The sequence below is a fragment of the Schistocerca americana genome, chromosome 2 (genome assembly GCF_021461395.2).
Source record: "Schistocerca americana isolate TAMUIC-IGC-003095 chromosome 2, iqSchAmer2.1, whole genome shotgun sequence".
NCBI lineage: Eukaryota > Metazoa > Arthropoda > Insecta > Orthoptera > Acrididae > Schistocerca > Schistocerca americana.
This window is the reverse complement of record NC_060120.1, coordinates 453020833-453043487: the sequence shown is the minus strand read 5'-3', so window position 1 is coordinate 453043487 and position 22655 is coordinate 453020833. Positions and strand designations below refer to the sequence as shown.

The 22655-nt window shown below is 39.1% G+C and overlaps 1 pseudogene; it reads left to right on the top strand.

Moving 5' to 3' along the window:
• Nucleotides 1–22655, top strand: part of LOC124595261 — a 162188-nt pseudogene that overhangs the window by 125828 nt on the left and 13705 nt on the right.

Below are 22655 nucleotides of genomic sequence, written 5' to 3'. Positions count from 1 at the left end.
AGGGTTTGTGTTCCAGTCTTCCCAAATCTGGGGACCAGATTTCCTTAGGAGGGAGGAAAATGTATTAGCCCAAGACTCAGAATAGAGGTTGCAGCAGGAGCCAGAGGGCATAGGAAATTTAAGACACATTACACCAGCCAATGCCCTGTCAAGTAAGCTGTTGCATCATATTTAATCCTGATCCCACTATCATTTGTCATTCGTCAGCCATCGTGGAGTGTGATATATGGTTGGTCCATGATGCTCAGCCCCACACAGATGATACACCTGCCTCTGCCACTTCCAGGCCCAAAAGCCCTGCACATCACATGAATGCCTGCTTGTTCTTGCTCTGCCCTCACCTGTGACACAACACAGGTCTCCTGCATTCTAGGGTTCAAAGCACGATGTAGCCAGAGTCCTCCTTGCTGCTGCCTGCCATGATGCAAGCCAGCAACAGGGCTTCTCCACGATGCAGCAATAGTAGCTACCAACACACCCAGTCCAGTGGAAACAACTGCTATCCATTGTATACGTTTTTAATAAAACATCATTGTAATTCATCTATGCCCTCCTCAGTTGGACTTCCTGATTCACTAGCAGCACCCCTCAGCCTGCTACCTGCTATGCCTGTGCCTTCTACAGTAGAAATAACATTGTGATAACAGTGTGCAGTTACAGAAGAAGATAGAATGTAAGGGATGAGAGAACTGATATTTCTCTCAATCCACTTTGACCGCTCCTCAGTGTGGCATCCACAAGCAACTTATGAGTGCTCAAGAAAGAAAGATAAAAATTGATAGCCATGTTTGATTTTAAACTGGAAGGTGTCTTCAAGGTACAAAATATAAAAGCAATATCAGCAGTCAAAAAAATGTTGAAGTTCCTGTTGACGTTCAAAATAAAAACTTATGAGAACAACAATATTTAAAGTCACTAGCAAATAAGCACACTTCTTTGCACTGTTGGAATTTTAGACTGTTGCTGAACATCTCTGAAACAATATCCACAGGATGAGGCTGCTGAGATAGGAAAACCCATGCACTGAGGTGCAGTTTTTTCTTACTTATAGCAGACAATGTTCTAAATTCTCTTAGATATTGAATTAATGTTTAGCATTTATATTTTTAGATGTCTCTTCTCATTAATTGTGACACCAAGATTGTTTTTTAATGGAACTGTAAAGTTTTTCTCTGTACAATGTACAGAGCCTTCAAGAAGGACTTCAGTGATATAGCATTTTGGGACTTGTAATGTAATAGATTGGGACTCACCAACTGTAGTACATCTCTTTAGTATACAGCCTGATACACTGTAACTTCATAACATGAACATATATTTGAGTTTATGTCATGATTTTTAATGTACACTTCTCATTGTTTAACGAACCTGGGAATAATAAATAACCTACAGAATAAAATATGTTAATAGAATTTTGTAAGATGAGAGAACACTGTGACTACGTAAAGAAAAGTAACATTTACAGTATTCAGTATGCACTGGAGTGCAACTGCTTGAATAAAATGATAAAGTTTTGAGGTTTTAATCAGTGCTGTTGTAGGTAACTAGGATGGTAAATGGTTTTGGTGGAATCTTACATATCTGTGTACTGATTTTTAAAGGGAATTGTTTTACAAAAAAACACATTCTGCTTTACAAAACATCTTACTTAAAATCTGTTATTCATTCCCGGTGATATTGTTTTCGCATTTAAATTAATTTGAAGAAACTTGTTTTTGTTGTAAATCATGAAAAATTGGAACTGTAACAATATAAGGGTATTGCCTATCCAGAATAGCTGTATAGCACGTATTATACCACATTTAAAATTACTTTGTGACTGGTGTTTCAGTGAGTCGAATGGTAGGGGCCTGCTGCCAGCCCATCACAGTTCTTTCTTGAGCACCACATACTCACTGTGTTACCTGTTATGTAAGTATGTGCAGTGTCTTGTCAAGCACACCTGGCTGCGTGTGGCAGTACTGCCCCTCCCCCTCCCTCACAAATGCAATCTGTCGGTCACAAAGTAATTTTAATCTGAGTACACTGCTCAAGATCAATGTTTTGCACAGTTTAGATGACAGTCACAACAATAAACATGTGAAACTTGTTGGAGTTACAGATTATTCTTACATTTGGTACAGTAGGATCAATGTTTGGTGTCCACCCCAAGTTATGTCACCGAAGTTTTCTTCATAGTGTCTTTCCAGAGCAACACTAAAAGTAAATGTTCCTACTTAAACAAAACAAACGTGGTGTGTTATTTTGACAACTATAAATACTAAAAATTACTTGTGTACATTAGAAAAATTTCCGCATTGTCTCCTATAACTTAGCAGTAAACACACATCAATGTGTTTACTGACTTTGGATATATTTTGGGTGACCTATCATTGTTGCTTTATCCTATATATTATTTTTCTTTATTAAATATTTTTGGGGCTTTTGTGGAAATGCGGATGTAGCAAAATAATTGTATTTGTTTTAGTGTGATTCATGAAACATTTTCAAATAATATAAACAATAAAACATATCAGAAACCTATATCATTAAAAATTTATTGCTCAATACATATTCATTTTATACATGAACATGTGATATGTTCAACATGCTTTACAGTGTGTAATTGTCTGCACAATCTAAAGATGTCACATGAATTATTAGATATTTTTGCTTCATGAGTCAGCTATTTTCTCATAGCTGTTTTCCCTTTTACTTGATGGTTTGTGATAAGCAGTAACATTGTTTTATGAGATGAACATAGAGGAGTTGTTCATTAACTTGTACCAAACATAAAGATACTTCCTCCTTGTAGATTTTATAGATTGATCATGGACTTATTTGTTGAGTGGAAGAGAAATAGAAATTTAAAATAAATGTGACCATGAAAAAACCTAAGGGGAATATAATGGTCTGAGAACATATAACATTCACAGCATAGAGGAAGTACAACAAAAGTTGATCACATGAACAAGGACTTGCAGACTCTAGCTCATCTTTTAAATTTATATTAATTCTACATCTGCAGAATAAGAAAGAATACAGTCAGGCTGTAGAGTTAGAATGATAAGTTAGAACAATTACGTTTTTGTTAAGAGATGATATGAAGGTTATAAACTTTGCATCCTTCTGAGCAGATGCTGTTGAAACATACTTATGTTTGCAAATCAAATGTTGTCTGGTAACAGGCACAAGGTACTTTGCTTAAAAAGTAAAATGAAATTTAGTTGCATAATATCATGAATCTTTGCAGATGCAGAGCAGTGGGTTAGTTTTTATATAATGTAAGGTTTAATTTAATTTCATGTAAAACATTCGTAACTTTTTGTTTATAAATTTGAGATAAAAAAAGGAAGATAAAGAAAAGACCAATAATTTATTGTACTTTATACTTAAGTTTTCTAATGTTAACCATTTATTGCCTTTTTAAAAAATAAAACAAATGCCCAACAGTGCTGTCTCCAGAATGAATCTTTCACTCTGCAATGGTGTTTGAGCTTTTTTGAAACTTGCTCCAGGTTAAAACTGTGTGCTGGACCAGACCTCAAACCCAGCAATAGGACTTCTTTGGAGTTTGAAAAATAGGAAAGAAGTATTGGTGGAAGTAAAGCAGTGAGATTGGGTTCATGAGCCATGCCTCTATAACTTAGTAGTGAGAGAATTGTCCACAAAATGGAGGTTCTCCATCTGAATCCTGGTCCAGCACATAGTTTTAATCTACTAGGAACTTTCCAAAATGGTGCGTGTTTAACATTTCTATCAGACTGCAATCTAAACACTAAATTACCTAGGGCAGTACAAGTTAAAAAAAAAGAGATAGTCAATTTTAAGGAAGGAAGGCTGTAGTAGGTAGAGTGAGTAGAAAACGGAAAAAAGAAAAAGCATTAATAAATTATGAAAATTACAATGATAAATTTAAGACAGATGTAATGTAAAAGAACCTACGAGTACATCTCATATCATTAGACAAATTGACTGATGGTGTTATTTATAAGCTGTTGATTGTTTCTGAAATTTCAGAGCTGTGAATGCTGAGAATGGGGAAATGAACAAAGTGAAAAACCAACTTACTGGCGAATGGGGACCTGTCCCAGATGTTGCGAGAGCCTACAAAGCTAAGGGTGTCAGATGGGTAGCTGTTGGAGATGAAAACTATGGTAACTAATTTACTTGAATATTGGTCTCCACAATACTATGGTAACTAATTTACCTGAATATTGGTCTCCACAATACTAAGAGACAGTGGACTTTTATATTAACAGTTTTTTGAGCAAGTTCAGTATTTCAGGTCTAACAGTGTCTTCTCTTTAGATATAAATGTTTCTGTCTTATATTCGAGAAGGAAAGTTGCTACTCACCATATAGCGGAGATGCTGAGTCGTGATAGGTACAACAAAAAGATTCACACAACTAAAGCTTTCGGCCACAGCAGCACCAGTGCAGGATGGGAGTGGTGACTGTGTGGGGGTAAGGAGGAGGCTGTGGCGGGGAGGGGGAGGGATAGTATGGTGGGAGTGGCGGACAGTGAAGTGTTGCAGTTTAGACGGAGGGCAGGAGAGAAGGTGCAGAGGGGGGAGGGGGTAAGTAGCAGAAAGGAGAGAAATAAAAGAAATAAAAAGAGTTTAAAAGACTGGGTGTGGCGGGGATATGACGGCTGTGTAGTGCTGGAATGGGAACAGGGAGGAGGCTGGATGGGTGGGGACAGTGACTAATGAAGGTTGAGGCCAAGGCGGTAACGGGAGCGTAGGATGTATTGCAGGGAAAGTTCCCATCTCTGCAATTCAGAAAAGCTGGTGTTGGTGGGAAGGATCCTTATGGCACAGGCTGTGAAGCAGTCAGCTTAGCTTAGCTTAGCTGTGAAACCATTCATGTGATTTACAAGCTAAGCTGCAACCTCTGTGCTGCATTCTATGTAGGCATGACAACCAACAAGCATAAAAGGCCACCAACAAACTGTGGCCTAAAAACAAGTGGACCGCCCTGTTGCTGAAGACGCTGCCAAACATGAGTCTCAATGACTGCTTCACAGCCTGTGCCATATGGATCCTTCCCACCAACACCAGCTTTTCTGAATTGCACAGGTGGGAACTTTCCCTGCAATACATCCTACGTTCCCGTTACCCTCCTGACCTCAACCTTCGTTAGTCACTGTCCTCACCCATCCAGCCTCCTCCCTGTTCCCATTCCAGCACTACACAGCCGTCATTTCCCTGCCACACCCAGTCTTTTAAACTCTTTTTATTTCTTGTATTTCTCTCCTTTCCACTACTTACCCCCTCCCCCCTCTGCACTTTCTCTCCTGCCCTCCGTCTAAACTGCAACACTTCACTGTCCGCCACTCCCACCATACTATCCCTCCCCCTCCCCGTCACAGCCTGCTCCTTACCCCCACACAGTCGCCACTCCCGTCATGCACTGGTGCTGCTGTTCGCAGTGTGGTTTCAGCTCTCTGAGACTGCAGATGTGTGTGCAAGTTGCGTTTACGTGTGTGTGTGTGTGTGTGTGTGTGTGTGTGTGTCTACTGCTGACAAAGGCCTTAATGGCAGAAAGCTATAATTGTGTGAATCTTTTTGTAGTGCCTATCGCGACTCAGCATCTCCACTATATGGTGAGTAGTAACTTTCCTTCTCTTGTATTGTTACATTCCATCCTGGATTTTCCATTGTTTGATTTCTGCCTTATATTTGGTTGATTTCTTTTCTGATTAATCTCTTTCACTTCAGTCACCTCTGCACTACTTTCAAATTATTTTATCAAGGTCTGCTGTGACAGGAAAAACTCTTCAACAAATTTACACAAAGTTTTCTGACTCCCAATTATTGATCCTTCCTCTTATCTATTTTAATCCTCAAGAACAGTCTCAAGTGTCCTAAATATTTTATTTTAGTTTGCTTCTTAAAGCTAATTTGAATTATTCAATTTTCATTTTATCATTTTGTAAAAAGATAATACCATCTACACATATCAAAACATAAACCTTAGTGTTTTGAGTTCCTGAACTGCATAGATACTCATCAGTGCTGACAAGAAACTAATTCTAGCTTTATAACTAGTAATGTTGCCTACATAATCACATTTTTCTTTAAAAAGCCTCTGTAGTGTGAATATACTAAGTGAGGTGGTACAGTGGTTAGCACAATGGACTTACATTCAGGAGGATGATGGTTCAAATTGGCATCCAGCCACCCGGACTTAGGTTTCTCATGGAAATGAAATGAGCGTATGGCATCGTAGGCTGGGAGGCCCCATTCGGGGAAGTTCGGCCGCCAAGTGCAAGTCTTATTTCAGTCAACGCCACATTGGGCGACTTGTGCACCGATTATGAGGATGAAATAATGATGAGGACAACGCAACACCCAGTCCACGAGTGGAGAAAATCTCCAACCTGGCCGAGAATCAAACCTGGGCCCGCTGCACGGGAGGCAAGCATGTTCCCACCCAGCTAAACAGGCAGACTGGGTTTCCCATAACTTCCCTAAACTACTTAAGGCAAAAGCCAAGATGGTTTCTTTTGAAAGGGTATGGCTGATTTCTTTTCCTAACCTTTGCCATTCCAAGCTTGTGCTCCATCTTTAGTGACCTGCTTGTCGATGGGGCATTTAACTTAATCCTCCTTTCTCAGTGTCAATAGCTTTGTTTATATGTAATATACATACTGTCTAGGTCTTGTTTCCATTTATTACTTGCATCTCATCTGGAGGAAGCCATGGTTCTTTATTCAAGTTCAAGCTTTAGATCAGTTTTAACGATTTCAGCTGTTTCTCAACACCACTGACACTAACACTTACTTCATTCAGCCTTTCGGTGATACAAGGAGTAAATTGGGGCAACTCACCTGGGGTTTCCTTTGCAAAGGAACATTTGAACAGGGAGTTAAGCATTTCAGTTTTTGCTTTGTTATCCTCAATTTCAGTTCGTGGCTCATTTGCTAGGGATTGGACACTAACTTTTGTGCCACTAACAGCTTTTACATATGACCAGAATTTCTATGGGTTCTGTGAAAGATCACTTGACAATATTCTGCTACAGCTGTCACTGAGGGCATCACACATTGCTCTCTTGATAGCGAAATGTGTTTCATTCAGCATCTCCTAGCTATAGCCCCACACATTGTTTTATGCCTATTATGCATAATCTCTATTTCCTTAGGTGTTCCTTTCCGGTGACTGTATACCATGGAGGCTCCCTTCCATTACGAACTGTTATACTAGGTACATGTCTATCCAGCGCATGGTCAACCTTCTTTTAAACTTGAGCCAGAGTTCCTCTACATGCTCCTAACCTGTGCTGAAAGTTTCAAATTCCTCAGTGAGATATGACACTACATATTTTTTTATCTAGTTTACTGAACATGTATATCTTTCCACTTGTTTTAGTTGTCCTTTGTACTTTGGTAATCATTGTTGATCATTGTTGCCACAACTGCATCTTGGTCACTAATACCAGTTCCAATGCAGACGTCCTCAAAGTGGTCAGATCTATTTGTTGCCATTAGATCCAATATATCTGCTTCATGAATGGGGTTCCTAATTATTTGTTCTAGATAGTTTTTTGAGTTTCACAGGATGTCTTTTTGTGTCCACCACAAACAAAACTGTAATTTTCCCAATTACTCTTTGGATGATTGAAGTCTCCACCAATGATTATAGTATGATTGAGGAACTTAACATACAAATGCACTGAGGTTTTCTCTTACATTTTCCATTACATCAGGAGGTGAAACTGGTGGGCAACAAAAGGATACAATTATCATTTTATGCCCATTCCCAATACAGAGTCTTGCCGAAACAATCTCACACACAACTTCAATTTCTACTTCAGTCGATTTGAGTTTCTTTCTACTGCAACAAAAACACCACCTACATTTACCATTTGCTTATCCTTTCGTTATACACTTACATTTTCTCCAAGAATCTCAGTGCTATCAATTTCAGGTTTCAACCAGCTTTCTGTACCTAGCTTCACTACTTTTCATGAGCACTTCAAACTCTGGTACTTTGTTGCAAATGCTTTGGCAGTTTACCATTAGGATTTTAATACTCCCATCTGTGGGAGGCACTTCTTTTGATCTTACACTGATACTTCTGGACTGGATGGAGAGTTGCCTAATCTAAAAAAAAAAACCTTGTGTGCACCCCATATACAGTCAGTACCTGAGCAGCAGCCTCTGATGTGTAGTGCACACCTGACCTATTTAGGAGGACCTACAGTTCTCAACCCCATGCCGCAAGTCTGGGAAGTCACAGCCTAGCTTGTCACAGAACCCACCAAGTCTCTGGTCCAGTCTTTCCACTCGACTCAGAACCAAAGGACCACGATCAGTTCTGAGGACAATGCTGAAAATTGTAAACTTTGTTGAAACTCCATGCACAACGCTTGTCTTCTCAACCTTCTCTGCCAGTCACTGGGATGATCCAAGAATGACCTTGGAGCCCAGACGACAGGTATTATTTGTTCTACTGTGCACCACAATCTGCAATTGGTTGCATCCTGTTCCCTCAATGACTGTTGGAATAGCCTCTTCAACAAGTTGAATGAGGCCCCCAGGCATACACACTGAGTGCACCCAGTGCCCTTTCTTGTCCCTTGCTGCCATTTCCCTAAGAGGTACCATCATTTGCCATACTTTGAACTGCTGACAATTAATAGACTCCTATCCTTTTGCGTTTGCCTCCTGACACTGGACAAAACAGGGTTCCCCAAAACAGGTGGAATGAGTCCCACTGGCTCAGTCTCAGAAAAAAACAGCACCTCAAACTTGTTCATTAGGGGGATCGGTACAACATCCAGTGTCTTCCCTGGTCCCTCTCCACCATCTATAGGATGCCTAGATCTACCATTGGCATGCCACTTGCAGTCAAGTGGACATGACAGATCCTGTACTTTCTGAAGAGGAGACAGGATCCAAAGGAAAGGACAGTACTTGAGATACCTCTGATACAGGTATCACAGGTACACAACTCTTGGGAGCTCTTCCAACAGACCGATTCGCAGCAGCTTCTAATCGTTTGGCAGTAGTCTGGGCGATTTCTGCCTGCTTACAAACTTCAACCAACTCATCCCGTATTAGAGAACAGCATTAACAATGAGGCTGTATTTTGGCTGGTGCATCGTGTTACAAGGCTGTGAAAAAATAACTTTAAATTAAGCCCTGGTTATCTTTTAATCTGTTGGCCTAAGAAGTTACTAATTCGCTATAATAATTTAAACATATGAACGAAAAGAGATTTCTATTAATGCAGCGCAAAAATCTGTGGTAAAAATTACCAGCTTCCTGAAACGTTTTGATGTCAATTATATTTGTTAGCAAACTCGAAAACAGAGTTAATTTGTGATACATACAGATAATATGTAGGGCTACTCCTCTTCGAGGGAAAACTAGATGTAATGCAGTATGTGAGTTAGAAAATCTGCTACGCTTACTAAATCACAAACGCCGATTTGCTACAAATTGCTCGTAGATTGTGCAAAGCACAATGGTAGCTTTCGAAAATTCTCAAAAACGCACGCTTATTTGCGTTGATATACAATGAAATTCCGGGGTGATATGTTCATGGACTGAACTGTGAACCACAAACGCTGATTTTCTACGAAATAAATCACGTACCGCATCCAAAACACTCGTACCGCTAACTTACGAAAATAGGTTTGTAACCGACCGAAAGTTCTCAAACTAATCTATTTTTCACGTAATTGTGCAATGAAATTAGAGAACGATTGTTTTGAACGAGGATAGGCCTACTGTTCACAAAAATTTTAACAGAGCAGAATGTAGTTTACGCCTACAATTAATGATAACAGTACTAGTTTACCGCGGCATTCGCTAATGTTCAAAATTTCACAATTTAACACTATTAAACGAGTATTGATACAATTAATGAATGATTACGCAGAAGCGACACGAACAATCAAATATGCCAACCAAGAACTTCAAATCGGTACACGATCTGGTGCACGCGGTCTCACACAAGAGAAAATTTCTAAGTAGGCTGTTATATATAAATAAAAGTGCGTATTGCACCGATTTTTCACTTAGCTGATTCTGTGCTCCCTGCTACACTGTCGTGCCGAAGAAGAACACGGTAGCGTAAGTTTATCTCGATGAAAATCGCTAAAATCTGGAGCATCAACTAAGCACGTCTTCCGACTGCTGCAGCTAACACTGCTAATTCGTTCTCACTATAATAAATAGTCCAACTTTTATCAAAGACTCAGAGAGAAAGTTAGTAATAATATCTACTGAGTACTTAAATGCAAATTGACTTTTATCTGTGCTAATTGTTTACGATACATAGTTCTCTAAATTTCGATCTAAAAATGTTTTGCTATCTAAATTCTGCTTATAAGACTTGTAACCATATTTTACAGTAACAAATCTTGTGTTCAAGGTGTCACAGATTTGTAACTTTCAATTATGATTTCAATTATGCATCAATGCTGTGAGATATGCTTATTGTTGTATGTTATTTATACTGCACCGGCAGGATCCACCAGCGCAGTTTAGTGCGTGTTGGACTGAGTTAGACATGGGCAAATTGAACACACAACTGTTTCGAAACAAATGAGACAGTACAATATAATGTTTCGAAACAGTTTGTTCCGTAATTGTATAGGCCTATATATATATATTGAGTGTCTACTGTATAAATATTGTCATATAAACACAAACGAGGTGCGAGAGCGCCAATCACATCGCAGAAACTATGAAAATCTCACTTAGGTGTCTTGGCAGTTTCGAGTTTTCCTGCAGCAAATGTGCTGCTTTCATATCGTGTGACTTACATATTTTCTAACTGGCTGATGTCAGAGTAGAGGTGGCAAAAAATAACGTAACTGATAGAAATAACCGGTTACTGAGAAGTAACGGTTACTGCGATAACCGTTCCTCTGATTCTAGCAGTTATTTCAATAACTGTTTAGTGTCAACAGTGCCTCGCGCCATCTGTTGACCGAAGATCGTACTGCGCATTTGGAGGCGTTCTATAGACCATGGGAATAACTGTGAGACTGCGCGCCATCTGTTGATAAGAACTGTGTACTATTTCGTGGGCCTTCGTTACTTTTAGCATAAACAATTAAATAAAGTTAATGTCCGAGCCGTGGCTGATAGGAGCTGCAGTACAGGCATTAACAAGTACGGTCGTTCCCTTAAGCCACCGCCTTACGTGTTAATTTAGCTTGGACGGGTAGTACAAGGAAAGTTACTAAGGAATTCGAGCGACTATGGAAATAACTGTCAGAGCCGGTATTCTCCTCTGGCAGTTATCGTTATTGGCTCGTAGTTCTAGTTCTCTGGTAGTTATCGGGCTAGCAACACAGATAACCTGGAAGCTGGTAACGGAATAACTGTGTGTCTAGACGTTCCTGTCTCGGTGACTCCAGTTAAAGGTCGTAGTTCCAGGTGATATTTCCAGAGAGGATAGTAACTGGAGCGAACAAATATTTTCGTACTGCTAAGGAAATAGCCGCTGGCCATCACGAATGACAAATAACATGTCAGAAAGTATAACATAATACAGTGGAATATAATAATTATTATCCTCATCATTTGTCAGGAGATTGTCAAAATACGTGAATATATCACAGTAACTGCTAATATTTACAGAATTGGTACACTGACAATAAAACACAGTTACGTACTTTTAAAAAAATTTATCGTACACAGAACACCCGATCTTGACTGTTGCAACCAAGTGCTGTCAAAACTGAAATATAGCAGAATTTTTACCTAAGCTGGTCTATCAGTCTCTGTTGCGATATTCATCTACAGAGTAGAAGGAGGGGTCACTGGAAGCGTCTGATTCCACCCGTCTGCTTCGACGTAAAGGTGTTGTGGTGTGTGAATGTCATTACGGCACGGTGTTTATGAGTTGGTTTTTGTGTGTGTGTGTGTGTGGGGGGGGGGGGGGGGGGGGGGCTGTCGATCTAGGTTGCAGTGCCGGAATTTGCTGGTGGTAAATAATTTTTTTTTTTTTTTTTTCTAGCTGTGATGTTTTGTGTATTTATGAAGCATTGAATGTGATTTAATTTATGTAGGGATGATTGATTTGTGGACTTTTGGGATTGTGGTTTTATTTTTCGCAGTTGTAGGTGTTGGTTTTTTGGCATCAGTAGCTGTGGTGGACCTATATAGGTCACCGGATAATGACCGATTCCCATTTTCATAATTGTGTGTGTTGATGTTTTAGTATCGTCATCTGAGGTTGACCTATGTAGGTCAAGGGAAATGTCTGATTCCAATTTTCGTACTTTTAGTTGTGGGTATTGGTGTTTTGGTATGGTCACCTATAGTTGACCTATATTGTTCAAGGGAAGTGTCCGATTCCTGCAGATTTTTGTTGGTGTAGCAGAATGCTGTATTTTTTTTCTTTTTGTTCTTCATTTTGTGTTTTGGGATCATGGTGTGTTTTTTTTACTAGCTTGTCCTCACCCTAAAACCCCCAACTTCCCGCAGTTGTCCCATTGGTTTGATTGTATTTTTGGTGGGAAATGTTATTGTATTATTTATATGTATCTTCGTGTTTGTTGCCATGTGTATGTAGTGGCATCATAGACACACTTAAAATAGACATTTCCGGCATATTGATGATGGGTGGAATCAGACACTTATGTATCAAATAGTCATTCAAACACAATGTAAACCATGCCTTATCTGAAACCAAGTTTTTAATGGTTGCTGACTTGCTGGCAGCTTATTGAAAATGCATGTTCCTGAATATTGGATCCCTTTTGGACCAAGGTAACTAATTTTAGGTCTTTATGTAGATTGCTGTTCCCATTTCTAGTACTGATATTATGTATTAAGCTATTGGTTGGAAATATTTGTAACGAATTTCATTAAGGAATAAATATATTAGGAAGCAGTGGTTAGAATACAAAGTTCCTTGAACAGGTTCCTACATGATGTTCTTGAATTTTATTACACGCTTTTACAGGCGAAAAACTTTTGCTACGTTTGATGAGTTACCACAGAATATGTTCCCTTATGAAATAATAGAATGAAAAAATGTGGTATGCCCTTCCCAACTGAATTTATTATCGAGTTGTAGTCCCAGAAATGTAACACTGTCAACCTTTTCGATCTGCATGTCTTCATATGTTATAAACATGCTGTCGCTGGAGAAATCGAGCAGTTTGCAAATCTGACATAAAACTTGGATTAGCGTACTCACACTTTCCCCAATAGGACTAGCTTTTACAGCACAGGAGTAAACGAATCTGTCACATTACGTATATTTTTTGTTGTATTACAAGGCTGTACACTTTATTCTATTATGTGAGCAGCACAAGAAATTAAGCTTCGAATTTAACCTACAGTACTCAGTTTACATATTACTTCATACTTAAAAACGCACGTTGTTAACATTTTACTTAAACAGTGCTTTGGCGAAGTTCCGCGTACTTTCTGTCGCAGCTGCGAAGATAATATTTCTAATAGCGACCGATAACCTACAAACATATAATCTGAAACACTAATAATCGTTGTAACATCAACTAAAATGTACCCGGAGTTAATAAGCTGAGGTTATGACACGATTCATACGACATTCCTGCTATTTCACACTACTCGCAGTTATACTGATAACTAAACTGATGGATTCCAACTATGTCGTTATTTAACTGTCGGAGTTATCGGTATTCACTAGCGAAAAATAACTTGGCAGTTATTAATAACCGTTAACGATAACGGTTATCAAAGAATAACTGGAACTGTGATAACGGTTACTCCAGAATAACCGTTTGGCCCACCTCTATGTCAGAGTTTGTATGTTTGATACAACCATGGAGGTAGAATAAGGGGAGATGGCGCTACAGACTTGCGCTGTACGTTGTTTTGAAGCCAGTGGGCGAGGCCTGCCGCCATCTTGGATCCCCCAAAACATTAGCAGACGAGTGTTTACAATTGCTTCTTGTTCGTTATTTATGTCGTGTGCACGTGATATTTGTTTTATATAGTAAATGTTACTCGGTTTTAGTGAACAACACAGCATAAGGGACGCAACTTCAAACGTTTTTCTGGTCTTAAATGTGTATTTGATACAGTAATACGTAAAAATGTTACGCTTCTTGCCTCAGTACTGTAATTCCTTTTTGTTTATACACTTAGAATAACCGAGAAGAGACGTATGTGCTATGAAAACCGTGCTTTTGTAATCCATTTCTATTCACTTTCATTGTGTTTGTGTCGATAATTGATAAAGCCAGAACTCCAAAAACAATGATTGATAGTTTAGAGGCACCGATTTGCATTCGTTGCATTTTCAAGTCAAATGCAAATTTTAAATGTTCACGTTTGCAAGAAACTTACCTTATTTCCTTTGGTGTCCCATAGATGTATGCAGGGATGATATAAACAAGCCAGCTGTCATGTCAACAAAGTGAAAAATACGTTAAATTACGAAGGAACAGAACTGAATTTAAGATTGTCAGGCCCACTGCAATTTCCACATCTGCTTTCTTTTTAAATTGTACCTACCAAATGACATTCAGTGTGGCAAAGAACAGAAATTTACAGGGTAACACGACAACACAGTGATTAATGTAATGATCTAAGCATGGCCTTCGATAGGGAACTTTGCTTTAACAAATATGTAACCATTTAAGTACTTATAATTTAACCACTGTAACAGGTGTTCCACACATTTTACTGAAGATTTAATTAACTACATGTAGTTACATTAGTTTTACATTAAATTATTGCATTTTAAAACATTAGTCCTCATTTCCAGTATATTTCTTGCCAGGACTTTTCAGTTACTTCAGAATAACCACACAGTGAAAACCAAGTGATGCTCACTTCCAGACAGCTCTTCGCCTTGGATTGATAGGAAATCTAAATTTAAATCACAGAAATAAAACAATACTGTAAAACTTTACAGTGCATCAGAATTTCAAGTATATATAAGAAAATAGCACTTAAATAAGTCCACTTACGAATGAAATGTGATTTGTTTAAACTTTAGACTACAATCAGAACGATTAGTACACCCGTGAGCGACGCAAGCCGGCATTTTTTATCAAAACACTTCACGACTACACGGAATCAAACCACCAGAAGCGAATGTTTTGGGGTAGCTAACATGGCGGACCTTCTCTTGGATCGGCTTCAAGTTTGTGACGTCATGACAACTCCTCTTATTTTTACCTCCATGGATACAACAGACTTTGCCAAACACGTTTCCCTGTATTCTAGTGCCTAATTTTAATAGGTTCTATGAATGATGATTTGTATGTGCTCTTGAAAGGCATATAATGGAATATAATTTATTGGTATAGTATTATGGGAAGCGAGGCACTGAATTAACATTAATGATTGTGCCACTCACACTTTTCTTAATCACAGTTAAATTTTCCGTTGTTTTTGGTGTGTTTCCTTGAGGTATAAAATCCAGACTAAAATTTAAAGTAATTCATACAGTATATTGCCTTTGTGATACCTATATCATGGCAGATCTGGCTCTACACCACTTACAGTTCTTGTTAAGGAAGTTTGGCCGATGTAAAGATAGACAGAGTTCTCTCAAGCGCCCACAGCAAGCAAATATATTATATATATTAACTGCTTATTACAAACTTCCCCAGGAAATAAGAGGTGAAGTGAAACTGCTATTGAAATGCAATTTTTATCATAGTATCTGAAAGCCAAAAACAAAAGTATCAAAGTACCGTTATTAATTTGCCTGAGAATTATCTATAATACACAAGTGTGCAATAACCAAACATAGCATAGTTACAACACACACACATATACATACATAAATCAGATAATTATTGTCGAACACATAAATAAATAAACATACTCACTGAATGGTGAGCAAAAACGTGTCTTCTGCGTACAACAAATCTGAGAAAGATGTTCTTGTAAGGTAGCTACATGTAAGATTTAGTGGACTAAACAAAAAACAGTCAAATACAAATTCAGTGCACATTGGCCAGAGAAGAACAAAATCGTCTGAAATTTTACTGTTTCATTTCTGAGTAGATCTACTCTAAGATGTAGTTTAGAAATACGATTTCTGATACTTTTTAGATTGAAAGACGGGGTCGTCTGTTATTGTTTGCTCCTGCATGGAAAATTTGCGACCACATGGAACGGAGGTGGCCATAACACAAAGACGTCGTTTCATTATTTCAAACAGCGTAGGAAACAACACATGATTTTCTTTCCACCATGGCAATGGACCTTGTGATCTGTGTATCAGTGGTATCTTCATATATTTATCAAGCTTGACTATAGTTGCAGCACGTGTATGTTATAACAGATGTGTAATTTGACTGAATGTTTTTCGCACTTTTATTACTTTGAATGTGAATAGTATGCGTTATTTTATTGTTTGTTGGTGTTTATACAGCAGACATTACGCCATTTCGGGATAGGGCAGTCAATTAGAAACGAAGCTTTATTTTCGGAAACCTTAAGCTTCGTGCTGTTGTGCGTCAACAAGATTTCTACACACTTGAAAGTGCTTCATGAAGTGAGATGTTAAATGAGTTTAGTATCTGTACTGTGGCCGAATCTCGTCCGAAACAGAGCGGAATGAAAAGTCACTGTTTCGATACAAATAGTCCGTTCCAAGCACAACTGGACTGAAACAGTGTTATTTTGAAACAGCGATACAGTTTCTGTGTCTCGCAAGAGATCGAATCTGGTCCCGGTATCCGAGACACCACGGTTTCGAAACACTGAAACAGTTCCACGCATCGATACTCTGTATCGAAACATAGAAACAGTGGCCAAGTCTAGACTGAGTTAAGTTGTAGCATTAGTCAAAGACCTTGTAAAAAATAACTAGACTCACTGATGGCGCTGCAGTCGCGGGACAATTTGAACCTTCGGGTGGACGCCATTATAGTGGTTGTAGTCTGATGTGTTGTGTAGTATTGTTGTTTATGAAGATCCTGATTCAACGTTGTATATTTGTTGGGGCGTACATACAGTATTTGTTACTCGTAATTCTACTGTCTGTACATCCCAATCAAAAGAAGTACAATGGTGAAGAGTTACGCAGCGATTAATTGTACAAATAAATTCGAGAAAGGAACGAATAATACATTTCATAGGTATGTGAATATTTTAAGTTGTTTCGTATGTCAGTGCACTTGCTTAATAAATGTTTTTGTAACACGGTATTAGCATAATGTCTGTGCATCTATTTGCAGGTTTCCTTTCTCAAAACCACAGCTGTTACAGAAATGGTTACACACTGTCAGGAGGCAAGATTTCCGACCGACAGAATACCATTTTATACGAGGGCCGTTCAGAAAGTAACCTCCGGTTGATTTAAAAAAATACACCAAGTTAAATAAAAATATTTTAATATATACATCTTACAACTACATCTTTGCACTATTTTTCTACATAGTCTCCATAGCGATTGAGGCACTTATCGTATCTCTTCACAAGCTTTGAAATTCCTTCTGCATAAAAATCACCCGCTTGTGCCTGGAGCCAGCCTGTGACCGCATCTTTGAGCTCTTCGTCGTCATCAAACCGCTGTGACCCGAGCCATTTCTTCAAATGCATGAAGAGGTGATAATCACTTGGCGCCAGGTCTGGGCTGTAAGGTGGATGGTCGATAACGTCCCACTTGAAGGACTCAAGAAGGGCCGTTGTTCTGCGAGCAGAGTGAGGACGGGCGTTATCGTGCAAAAAAACGATACCGGATGTCAGCATACCACGGCGTTTGTTCTGTATAGCCCATCGTAACTTTTTTATTGTTTCACAGTACACGTCTTGATTAATGGTCGTACCACGTTCCATGAATTCAACCAACAACACCCCTTTGGCATCCCAAAACACCGTTGCCATCAGTTTTCTGGCAGAAAAATCTTGTGAGGCTTTTCTTGGTTTGGTAGGCGAATTTGAATGTGCCCACATCTTTGATTGTTCTTTTGTCTCAGGGTTCACATACTTAATCCAGGTTTCGTCACCGGTAACGATTCTGTTTAACAATGGTTCTCCTTCGTCCTCATAACGTGACAGAAAGTCTAATGCAGAGGCCATTCTTTGAGTTTTGTGGTGGTCGGTAAGAATTTTGGGCACCCATCGTGCACAGAACTTACGGTAACCCAATCTTGCTGTCACTATCTCGTACAAGAGAGTCTTAGAAATCTGTGGAAAGCCAGTAGATAACTCCGACATTGAGAAACGTCGATTTTCACGAACTTTTGCATCAAGTGTCTGAACGAGTTCGTCAGTCACCAATGATGGTCTACCACTCCTCTCTTCATCATGAACGTTTTCTCGTCCACTTTTAAATAAACGTACCCATTCATGGACAACTCCTTCACTCATAACTCTTGGTCCGTACACGGCACAAAGCTCACGATGAATAGCTGCTGCAGAATATCCTTTGGCTGTAAAAAGCCTTATGACAGCACGCACTTCACATTTGGCGGGGTTTTCTATTGCAGCACACATTTCAAACTGCCACAAAAACTAAACTAGCGCAGGTACGACGTTCACTCGACCACGGCTTGATGCCGACTGACCTGTTGAGTGCGTGAACGCACAGATGGCGTCGCTACTCCCCCCACAACCTGCACTGTGACCAATCGGAGGTTACTTTCTGAACCGCCCTCGTATGTTCTGATCATTTTGAAGAAAGTTGGCTGATCGGTAGTGTTTTCATGGTCTAGGTTAGGTTGAAACTTGATAATTTGGTCGTGTGTTGCCAAAGCACTATGCCATATGTAACGCACTTCTCGTCATAAAATCTTAAGCAAGGTAGCGTCAGAAAATATCTATTAATATAGTGGGCAAATCTTTGAGTATTTTGATGCATTTTTCGTACATCTATCGTAAATGAACTACAAAAAATGCTAGGGGTCCAGTACGTAACTTTTAGCTACGGCTGATTCCATGTAGTACGTAAGATAAATTCATAAACAGTGACTAGTTGCTGTTGGTTGATAAATTAAAAAGTATATTGTAGTAAAGCATTTAAATGAGGTATTATGTTTGCGACCTAACTGAAGGGAAGGCGTTTTATAACCAAAAGCGATGTATAAACATTCGAACTCCGCGCATCAGTTTACCACTCTAATGGCCGCCTCCCATCTATTCAATTTGTCCGCTCTTCACAGTCGACCACTCGTGCGGTTGTGGGGGCCTGCCGTAGTTGAGGAAGATAATCTGTGTTACTTGTTGCTAGAAATGTATAAAATAATATTTTTCTATGCCTGGTGAAATACGGAGGAATGAATGAAGAGTAATTTGAAATGGCATTTGATTTATAATTATTGCAATTGCTAAACATCCAGGCAGAGTCGCTATTTGACCACGATAACTTGACGATTGTGTTAGTGCTGCCATAAGCGGGGAAAATCGGCACTACTTGCAACATATTCGTTTATCTCAGAGCGCTGCCAACGCCAAGCTGCACCTGTCGCAAAGTGTTACGAAAGGCATGTGTTTACTAACAAGTAACATCTGTAAGCATTTGTTAAGGTGCTTACATTAGAATAAACTCTTACTGAAGTTTACTTCTCGATTTAACTAGGGCAAGTTTATTTCAGGAACTTCCTGCAAGTACTTATTGAAGTGCAGTTATTCTTAAAAACCAAAGCAGTCTTCACGGCTGTTGCATTATTATTAATGAATAAAAATCGTGATAAAAGATAAAAATAAAAAATGGAAAAAATATTAGAGGAGTACATATTGATGTTGCCAAGAAACACTATCAGGGCATTTCATTTAGATTAAAAACTTCGAGGATGTCGTGTAAATTTCGAACATCTCTTGTCCATTTATAATCAATTATTCGATAACAGGAAACAAAAATGCGGCGGGTACCTCACCAAGAGGCTGTCTTTTAATTACTCTTCGACTATTGCAAACAGTATTTACTCCTTTTATCATAAATGTAATGCATTTACGTCTACGGCAACATTAAAATGTCAGCTAAAATGTAAAGAAGTCTATACTGTCATTCTGCTTTTCCGTCAGGCGTAACAAATTAATTGGTAAATTTTTCGCACTTCCTTGATTGGTGGTGCCAAATATATATGTTTAAGGGTTCCAATGCTACATTTGTTTCGGCCCTTTTGTTTTTGTGCCATTCTCATTTTCGACAATGACGTTTTCACATCAGTAGTGAACGCACGCAACTTCTGGAGATTTGAGACAAACTTCCATAAAATGACAAATTCAGCAAGTACTTGCACCAAATTGCAAGAAACTAGAATGAGTTTTCACCCTACAGTGGAGTGTGCGCTGATTTGAAACTTCCTGTTGAATTAAAACTGTGTGCCAGGCCGGGAGTCGAACCTGAGAAAGTGGTCTGGCACACAGCTTGCATTTGTCAAGGAGTCTCATGTAAGAAACTCTTTTCTCTAACTTGCGAATTTCTTGAAGTTGACGAAAATACCGCATGTCGACGGGAGAAGGGGGGGGGGGGTTGTTTGCAGATATGGTGGTTCCTACACTAATGGCCATTAAAATTGCTACACAACGAAAAAATGCGGATGATAAAGGGGTATTCATTGGACAAATATATTATACTAGAACTGACACGTGATTACATTTTTACGCAGTTTGAGTGCATAGATCCTGAGAAATCAGTACCCAGAACAACTACCTCTGGCCGTAATAACGGCCTTGATACGTCTGGGCATTGACTCAAACAGAGCTTGGTTGGCGTGTACAGGTACAGCTGCCCATGCAGCTTCAACACGATACCACAGTTCATCAAGAGTAGTGACTGGAGTATTGTGACGAGCCAGTTGCTCGGCCACCATTGACCAGACGTTTTCACTTGGTGAGAGATCTGGAGAATGTGCTGGCCAGAGCAGCAGTCGAACATTTTCTGTATCCAGAAAGGCCCGTGCAGGACCTGCAACATGCGGTTGTGCATTATCCTGGTGAAATGTAGGATTTTGCAGGGATCGAATGAAGGGTAGAGCCACGTGTCATAACACTTCTGAAATGTAACGTCCACTGTTCAAAGTGCCGTCAATGCGAACAAGAAGTGACCGAGACGTGTAACCAATGGCACCCCATACCATCACACCAGGTGATACGCCAGTACGGCGATGACGAATACACGCTTCCAATGTGCGTTCACCGTGATGTCGGCAAACACAGATTCGACCATCATGATGCTGTAAACAGAACTTGGATTCATCTGAAAAAATGATGTTTTGCCATTCGTGCACCCAGGTTCCTCGTTGAGTACACCATCGCAGGCGCTCCTGTCTGTGGTGCAGCGTCAAGGGTAACTGCAGCCGTGGGTTTCGTTCCATAGACCCAAAAGATTAGATGATTCTCGTGGGTGTGTAACATGTCAGAAAGTATGACATAAAAACATAAAACATTTGAATATAATACTTACTACCCTAATCATTGGTCAGGAGACAGTTGAAGCGAATACAATGCAGTAAATTGAGACAGCTAATATTTACAGAATTAACACACTGTCAGAATGAAACACTGTTATCCAATATTAATAAATTTATCATACACAAAATACCTAATCTTGAATGCTGTGACCAAGTGTTGTCAAAACTGAAATCCAACAGATATTTTTACTTAAGCTGACTTAACAGTCTCTGTTAAGATATTCATCCATGGAGTAGAAGGAGTTGCCCTTCAAAAAGTCTTTCAAACTCTGTTTAAACGGTGCTTTATCTAAAACCAAGTTTTTAACGTTTGCTGGCAATTTATTAAAAACGTGTGTTCCTGAATATTGGACCCCTTTTTGGACCAAGGAAAGTGCTTTTAGGCCTTTATGTAGATTCTTATTATTCCTAGTATTGATACTGTGTACTGAGCTACTGGTTGGAAATAGAGATGTATCACTTGCAACAAATTTCATTAAGGAATAAATATACTGAGAAGCAGTGGTTAGAATACAAAGTTCCTTGAACAGGTTTCTACAAGATGTTCTAGAATTTACGCCACAAATGATTCTTATCACATGCTTTTGCACCCTAAAAACTTTTGCTCGGTTTGATGAGTTGCCCCAGAATATGATCCCATACGACCTAGTAGAATGAAAGTAAGCAAAGTATGCAAGTTTTTTTTATATTTATATCTCCTAAATCTGACCTCATTCTCACGGAAAATACAGACTTGTTTAAGTTCTTAAGCAATTCTGTGGTATGCCGTTCCCAACTGAATTTATTATTGAGTTTTAATCCCAGAAATTTAACACTGTCAACCTCTTCGATCTGCATGTCGTCATACATTATACTCATGCTGGAAAGAAATCTCTTACAGGTTCTGAACTGCATGTAGTGGGTCTTCTCAAAGTTTAATGACAAAGAATCAGCTTTAAACCATTTATTAATGTCAGTTAAAATTTGATTAGCAGCTATTTCTAAATCTGTACTTGACTTGCTAGTTATTGCAATGTTTGTATCATCTGCAAAGAAAACAAAATTAGCATCTGGCAGTGTAACAGATGAGAGGTCATTAATATACACAAAAAAAGGAATGGACCCAAAATGGAACCTTGAGGAACACCACATGTAATTAATCCTCAGTCAGATGAAGACTGACTGCTTACTGCACAGGTATTTCACAACGACACTCTTTGTTTCCTGTTAGATACATAAGACTCAAACCATTTTGCAACATTGCCGGTGACTCCATAATACTCTAAGTTACTTAGGAGAATGCTGTGGCACACACAGTAAAGGCTTTTGACAGGTCACAGAAAGTGCCAGTAGCCAGT